Source organism: Pteropus alecto, unplaced genomic scaffold (assembly GCF_000325575.1).
Source record: "Pteropus alecto unplaced genomic scaffold, ASM32557v1 scaffold113, whole genome shotgun sequence".
Taxonomy (NCBI): domain Eukaryota; kingdom Metazoa; phylum Chordata; class Mammalia; order Chiroptera; family Pteropodidae; genus Pteropus; species Pteropus alecto.
The window spans coordinates 6,866,574-6,874,873 of NW_006433949.1; the positions used below are offsets into that span (position 1 = coordinate 6,866,574).

At 41.4% G+C, this 8,300-nt stretch overlaps 1 pseudogene; it reads left to right on the top strand.

Moving 5' to 3' along the window:
* The first annotated feature begins 6,608 nt into the window (after positions 1-6,608).
* LOC102896510 lies at positions 6,609-6,998 on the top strand (annotated as a pseudogene).
* Positions 6,999-8,300: the final 1,302 nt, after the last annotated feature.

Consider the following 8,300-nt stretch of genomic DNA (forward strand, 5'->3'; position numbering starts at 1 on the left):
TTGGAAGCTACCACAGTGATCAAGAGAGAAAAGTGAGGCTGAAATAACTAGCTATCAGCCTCAGTTAACCAAGAAAATGAAACTTAAACTGGACCATGTAAAGTCCTTTTGGAGGGTCATTCTGACCTCTCTCCACATAAGGTTGTCCTTGGGCACCACTTTTTCCAGAACTGCAGAATGACAAAGGTGTTGGTTGGGTTTCATTGATTTGTAAACCATTAATGTATTAATTCTATAATTACATAGTAGATACCTATGAGCTGAGGATATAAAAGTGAACAAAGTAAAAGCAGAAGCCTACTGTGCTATGGGAAAATAGTAATTCTCATATATTTCTGATGGTAAGGAATCTGACAATGTCTACAAAATCACAGCCATCCACTTCCGGCATCTCAAAGATGTCTACACCAGTAAGAAACAGTTCATACACAGATTACCTATCGTACTATTATATGTAAAGCACTAGAAAACATCCAAGTATCCAGCAATACAAAACAGACACTCACTGGGATACTATGCCTCAGGAAATAGCAACACAGATCTTTGAATGCTGATAAAGAAGGAGCTGGATTTTTTGTACAATTTAAAAACAAGGAGCAAGAGTGTATACTGTGTGCTATCTTTGGTGCAAGAAAAGGAAAGATGTAAGCATATCTATTCCTATAAGCTTGGTTTTGTTTTTAAAAAATTATAAGAATAAACGAACAACACTCCCCCATCCCTCCAAAAAAACTGTCTAATGGAGGAAGCAAGATTTTTCAGCATATACAATTTTCTATCACTCTTATTTCAAACCCTGTAAATATTGCCTATTTTTGTAAGCGCCCTCAGAAGTTCACAGAACCTGAGAGGCAATTTTGAGAAAGTTCAAGTGCAACACGGTGCTGCTTTGGGAAGGAAGAGTCTAGAATGGTGAGGGCAGGGAGGGACTGCGCCTGCAAGATGTGCCTGGCTCCCACTCTTGACCCGCATGCTCCAGACACGACTCCAGTAGCGCCCGAGTCACTGCACTACTGAGTCAGGATGACACCCTCCTGCCCCGCTGCCACCCACGCCTAAGCCCCACTCCGCTGTCCTGTATGCTATGGTAGTCGCTGCCTGGCCTTACACCACACGCCACCTCCACTCTGTCCAACTCCACGCGCCCAACTGCTAGCCCTCCATGCCACGCACCGCACCATGACTGACACGCGGCCTGCACAAATGCCATTGGCTCCGACTGCTTTGGGGGGGCGGGCCTTAAGCTGGGACCCTAATTGCGACTGGCCATTTTCTTGAGCAGCAAAATCGCTCTTTTGATTGGTTGTCACTTTGGGCGGGAAGTGGCTACCCCAAGGTGGCCAGGCTGGATCAACACCTCCTGAGCAGTTGCAAGGGGCAGCCGCAGGACGAGGAAGAATCCCCTGCTTAGGGATGGAGGCCATGCTACCATAGCTTACACCCCCTGAGCTCCATGTGTTCATTGGTAAAAAGCAGTCTTACTACAGAGCTGTCCAGGGGTGTAGAAATTACAAGGGCTGGTAATTGTGACAGGGTTTTACACACTTAAGCTGGAACAAATGCCTGTAAGGGCTATTCAGTTAGCATCCTTTTATTGGTGCTGATATTAGTATCCTGGCCTGGTAAGAATTTAAAGTCCAGAGTGTGTCAGGGAGTCGACCTATGTAATGGGGCTCTTGCAAGAGCAGGTGATGCGGACCACAATGATAAGTTCCCAGAAGGAAGTAGCTAGGAAGCTCTGGGAGGAAGGTGTTAATTAGGCCTTCTAGGAGATTTAGAATGTCTGAGCAGTTTTCCAAGCAGCAAAGAGAGATGGGTGGGATGTGAAGGGCAGACACGGGGGCAGGGAGGTCAGAGAGCTGGAAGTTTCAGCTGGACATGTGGACTGCGGTGAAAAGGGTGACACTAGAGGTTCTGGAAGGGGCTGGTGTGATCACAGCCGGACCAAGGAGTTTGGTTTGGGTGGGCAGAAGCCAGCCAGCAACACAAGCAGGTTGAACTGGCCGTTTAGTGGGAACCTGTGACAGGCAGGGGGATAGTGAGGCAGGAGACCCCACAAGTGGTCATTGCAGGAGGCCAAAGGATTACCCACTCATTCACACACTTTGTTGAAAGGACACAGAATTTCCAAGGTTCTGGAAGGGTGACTGAAGCCCTCAGTTCACCCGCACCCCCAAAGTCCCCTCCATGCCTGCTGCTCTTCCATGAGAAAGTCTGTGTTTACCTCACAGAAGAAAAGAGCCCCTCCTTTTGGCTTTTCTAACCACATCCTGAAGAAGCTGGCATTTTCATAGAGAAGGTAGGAACAAAAAGGAGTTAAATATGGATAATGTAAAAAATAGCCAAAGTAAATTTAAAAAATGGGTGCAAAATGCAGATTTCTTATACTGTCTACCACCGCTAGGTCAATGGAGGCATGGAGTAATGTTCAGAGTGGCAGTTCAAATGGTCTGGTTTAAGCAACACCCCCCTACTATGGATTCAGTGGAGCCAACTCTTCAGCTACTCGCTCCTCCCTTTCTCTGGCAGGTTTCAGAGTGTGGTCTGGGGGTTAGATGGTTAAGCAGCTAACTGGGGTTTCCAGGAAGTGGTGTTTGGAAAACCAGATGTGGGACTCTTTCCAGGGAGGCCTGACATAGTGAGTACAAGGAACTAAGGTCAGCCTTGGCCAGAGAGGCTAACAGGAAATGGGGGGAGGGGAGAATGCACTCCTGTAAGGGATGGAACAGATGGGGACAGACATGACAGCCATTGCCAGCACTGGAGGAAAAAAGAAGGAAGGGCTAAGAAGCCAGTTCAAGGTGCAAAGTAGGGAGGATAATTTCTGAGAGACAACATGGGTCAACATGCTGGTGGACTTTGAATGGCAGTATTTGGGCTGGATTTGTCCTGGGGGAGAATAGCGGCCTGGAGGTGGGGGTGGGGCTTCCAGAGAGGACAGAAGTTAGAGGAGACAGACAAAAGTGGAGGGAAAGACAGCAATGAGGACTGACATGAAATGTAAGGCTTCTTTTGCTTCCCCCCGCCGCCCACCTCCAAAAAAAGTTCTCAGATCCTGGAAGAGAGGAGCCTGAACTACCTCAAATGAATGAGCTGATTTGAGCGATCTCATTTGGATACTAACAGAAAAGGGAAGTCCAGGAGGTGGAAGACACATTGGGACATCTAGGTCACATGTGGCATTTAGACTTGGTGTTTGGGGAAGTGAGGGTAATGCCCTGACCTGAGTGAGGCAATGTAGAAGGGGCCAGTTTTGGGGGAAACAGTGGTCTCCCCATCTCTTATTCTGTCCCTCTGTTTACCAGGCTCCGTCTCTTTTCTGGGCACTTCGGTTTTTCCTGCCCCCGGAGTTCCTTCTTGGAAACGGTTTGGTGCTTTATCTTTTATTTTTATAACAACTTTATTCACATACCATAACACTCACCAATTTAAAATGTACAGTTCAATAGTTTTTATCTACAGACCTGTGCACCACTTCTAATTTTAGAACATTCTATCACCCCAAAAAGAAATCCTGTACCTGAAGAAGGGCCAGGTTGGGACCCCTGTAGTAGAGGCCTCACAGTGTCCCCAGGCTTCACTTTTCCTTGCCTTATAGCTTAACAATAGGTTGTCCCCCCTGGTTTGGAATGTCCTCTGCCATAGAAAGTTGCCCTGAAATTTATGATGAATGCCTTTATGCACACTGATCACAATCCTTCTGGTCTAGCATTCTTTCCAGACTACTCCCATCTTTGTCGCTGGTTGCTAACGCCACCAGAGGACCACGTTGTCAGAGGAACAGCTCCATGAAGCATAGCAGACTCCCCTGGAACCATCATGGAGCCCCTGGAATAATACCCAGATTTTCCCTTAAATACCCTAAGCCGGCCTGAGAAAGTAAGGCAGTTTTGAAGGTGTTCATCTGCTGCCTTCTCAGCTCAGCAGTGCTCTGACAATAAACATTTTAAATATCCCAACTCATGTGTCGGTCTATTGGCTGGGAAGCGCAGGCAGCACAAGCCCCGGACTCGGTTGCCCTCTGAATTCAAACCCATTAGCAGTCACTTGCCATTCTCCTCTCTTCCTACCCCCTGGCAACCACTAATCTATTCTGTGTCTCTATAGATTTGCCTATTCTGGACATTTCATATAAATGAAATTATATATGGTCTTTTGTAACTGGCTTCTTTCATTTACCATAATGTTTTCCAGATTCATCTATGTCGTATCATCACTCTATTCATCCTTATGGAAGAATAATATTCAATTGTGTGGATATTTCACATTTTGTTTATCCATAATCAGTTGATGGACATTTGATTGCTTCAGTTTTTTGGCTATTATGAATAATGCTGCTATGAAAATTCATGTACAAGTTTTTGTGTGGATGCATGTTTTCATTTCTTGGGTATATATACCTAAAAGTGGAATAGCTAGGTCATACAGTAACTTCATGTGTAGCATTTTAAGGACCTGCCCAATGGTTTTCCAAAACAGCTGCACCATCTTATATCCGACAAGCAGTGTGTGAAGGTTCTAATCACTCTACATCACCTTCAACATTTGTTATAATCTGACTTTTTGACTATAGCCATCCTGGAGAGTGAGAAGTATGGCATCACATTGTGGTTTTGATTTGCATTTCTCTAATGACTGATGATGTCAAGAATCTTTCCATGTGCTTATTGGACATTTGTATATCATCTTTGGAGAAAGTCTATTCAGATCCTTTGCCCACTTTTAAATTGATCTATTTGTCATTTTGTTGTTGAGTTGTAAGTGTTCTTTATATAGTCTGGATACAATTCCCTTATTAGATACATGATTTGCAAATATTTTCTCCCATTCTGTGGATTATCTTTTCACTTTCTCAATGGTGTCCTCTGAAGCACAAAAGTTTTTAATTTTGACAAAGTGCTATTTACCTATATTTTTCTTAAAGTGCTTGAACTTTTAATGTCATGTTTAAGAAACCATTGCCTAATCCACCATCATGAAGATTTACTATGTTTTCTTCTAAGAGTTTGTTGAAAGTTCAGCTAACCTACTCTGTAGTGTTGCTGTCTCAGCATCCATTTTATATGGCCAAGTGGCCTTGAACGGATATTAGCGCCCCTCGAGAGTGCATGCCCTAGATAACAGCCTGCAGAATCACGAGTAAATGTAACTTCCTGGAGCCATTTAAAAATGAAATCAGAAAAAAATAAATAAAATAAAATAAAATGAAATAAAATAAAATAAAATAAAATGGCATCAGAGCTGCCATCTTAGAGGAACTGCCTTGCACATCACACTCTTTAAACTTTTAGAATGTTAAAACTGGAAAAAATAACACTTGGACTGAGCCTAAGGCACCATTGTATCCCATATAACTGTTTATGACTACCTGACTGAAAATTAAAGATATTCTTTAAAAAGAAAAAAAAGAAATTGTTTAGAATAACTGTCACTATGTTATCTTATCTACATCTATAGACAGTCCTTCCTTAGCTTATCACCCATAGAAATTCCTTGCTTTTTGTCCTATAATTATCTCCTTCCCCTTTCTCCTTCAACTTGCCTTTAACTCCTAATGGAAACGTTATTTGGATTTCTGCCTGAATCAGTGCTTCCTGGAAAGCCATTATTCTGGATCTCAAATAAGTGCTTGCTGCCTCTCACTTGGCTTTTATTTTTTGGTTAACACTGCTCCACCTGCCCTTGTGATAAGCATTCTCCTCCATCACCTAGGATCTTCTACTTATGCACCCCGTAGATAAGAACCCTGTGAAGTTCACCAAAACCCCTAACTGTTTTGGTTTGAATTGACCAATCTGGCCTTAGCCCAGGAATCCCAAGACACTCCACCTTTGGACCCTAATAAAGGCATGTGCTCCAGGTCCTGCCATGCTCTCTGCCTGCACCCTGCCTTAACCTTCCATTGTGGCCCCTCAAGGTATGCTGTGTGCCTCCACCAGGACTTGTAATAAACTTCTCTATTTCAATTTCTTTGTTGTCTTTTTTGAAATGAGGCTCACCATCCAACACTTGAAGGGTTCCACTTAATAAATGTTAATTTAACAATGTCACAACAGGTTTTATAGTTTCAGCTCCTACATTAAAGTCTTTGATCCATTTTGAGTTAATTTTTGCATGTGGTGTGAAGTAGGGGTCCAATTTCATTCATTGATATTTGAATATCCATTCATTTCAGCACAGTTTGTTGAAAAGACTATTCTTTTCACCATTAAATTATTTTGGCACCACTTTCAAAAATCGATTGGCCATCAAGAGAATGAGAATAAAAGCCATAGGCTAGGAAAAATATTTTCATAAGACATATGTGATAAAGCACTATTATCCAAAATATACCAAAAAAACCCTTAAAACAATAAGAAAACCAACACACCCCCAAAACAAATAATACAATTTAAAAATAGGCAGATGATCTGAATAGACATTTTTCCAAAGAGGACAATAGGTGGCCAATAGACATGAAAAGATGCTAAATGTCACTAATTGTCAGAGATATGTAAATTAAAACTGCAACGAGATATCACCTCACACCTGTCAAAATGGCTACCATCAATACATTAACAAACAGGTGTTGGCAAGCTTTTTCCTCTCTGGCTGCTTAAGGGTCTGCCATCATGAATGACACAGTAACTATCCAGATCAGGAAGTTCATGACCAACAAGCTACTTCAATGGAAACAAATAGTCATTGATGTCCTTCATCCTTGAAAGGCAACAGTCTCTAAGACAGAAATTCAGGAAAAACTAGCCAAAATGTACAAGACCACACCAGATGTCATCTTTGTATTTGGATTCCAAACCCATTTCAGTGGTAACAAGACAACTGGCTTTGTCATGATTTATGATTCCTTGGATCGTGCAAAGAAAAATGAACCCAAACATAGACTTGCAAGACATAGCTCATATGAGAAGACGTCAAGAAAATAGCAAAAGGAACACAAGAACAGAATGAAGAAAGTTAGGGGGACTGCAAAGGCCAATGTCGGTGCTGGCAAAAAGTAAGGTGGCAATTGGACAACAGAAGGAGTAAAGATTTGTCAGCAACTATCTGTGGGAATCAGATTTTTCGTGAGAGAATTAATAAACTAAGAACTTTAAAAAAACAAGTGAGGATGTAGAGAAAAGAGAACCCTCGCACACTGTTGGTGAGATTGCTAATTGGTGCAGCCACTATGGAAAACAGTTTGGAAGTTTCTCGAAAAATTAAAAATAGAACTATCTTATGACCAAGCAATTCCACTTCTGGGTATTTATCCAAAGAAATCTAAAACACTAATTTGAAAATATATGTTCACTGCAGCACTATTTACAATAGCCAAGATATGGAAGCAACCTAAGGGCTTCCATATCAATAGACAATTGGATAAAGAAGAGGTGACACACAATAGAATAGTACTCGATCATAAAAAAAAAAAAAAAGAAAAGAAAAAAAAGAAAAAAAGGAATGCTATCTGGAGTTCCAAATCCGCAGGTTTCCAGGGGTTTCTAAACTTGGCAAATCGTCATAAATGAACAAATAAAATAGAAACAAACTTATAGAAACAGAGAACATTTTGATGGTTGCCAGATGGGAGGTGGGTTGGGGGATGGGTGAAAAAGGTGAAGGGATTAAGAAGTATAAATTGGCAGTTACAAATAGTCACAGAGATGTAAAGTAAAGCATAGGAAATATAGTCAATAATATTGTAATAACTACATATGGTGCCAGGTGGGTACTAGTCTAATTGGAATAGCACTTCGTAAATTATGTAAATGTCTAACCGCTACGCTGTGCACTTGAATCTCATAGAAAATAATGTTGAAAGTCAACTGTAATTTAAAAAATAAAAAGAAAAAGAAAACCAACAACCCAGTTAAAAGTGGGCAAAAGATCCAGACAGACACCTGACCAAAGAAGATGACAAATAAGCATATGAAAAGATGCTCAATATTCTGTGATAGAGAAGTGCAAATTAAAACAAGGAGCTACCATTACATACCTATTAGAATGACAAACATCCAGAACACTAACAACACCAAATGTTGCTGAGGCTGTGGAACAACAGGAACTCTCACTTATTGCTGGTGAGAATGAAAAATAGAACAGCCACTTTGGAAGAGAATTTGATAGTTTCTTACAAAACTAAACATATTCTTAACATATGATCCAGCAATCACACTCCTTGGTATTTACCCAAGTGAATTGAAAACTTATGTCCACACAAAAAACTGCACGTGGATGTTCAAAGCAGTTTTATTCATAACTGCCAACCAAAATGTCCTTCAGTAGGTGAGTGGATAAATAAACTGTGGTATATCCAGACA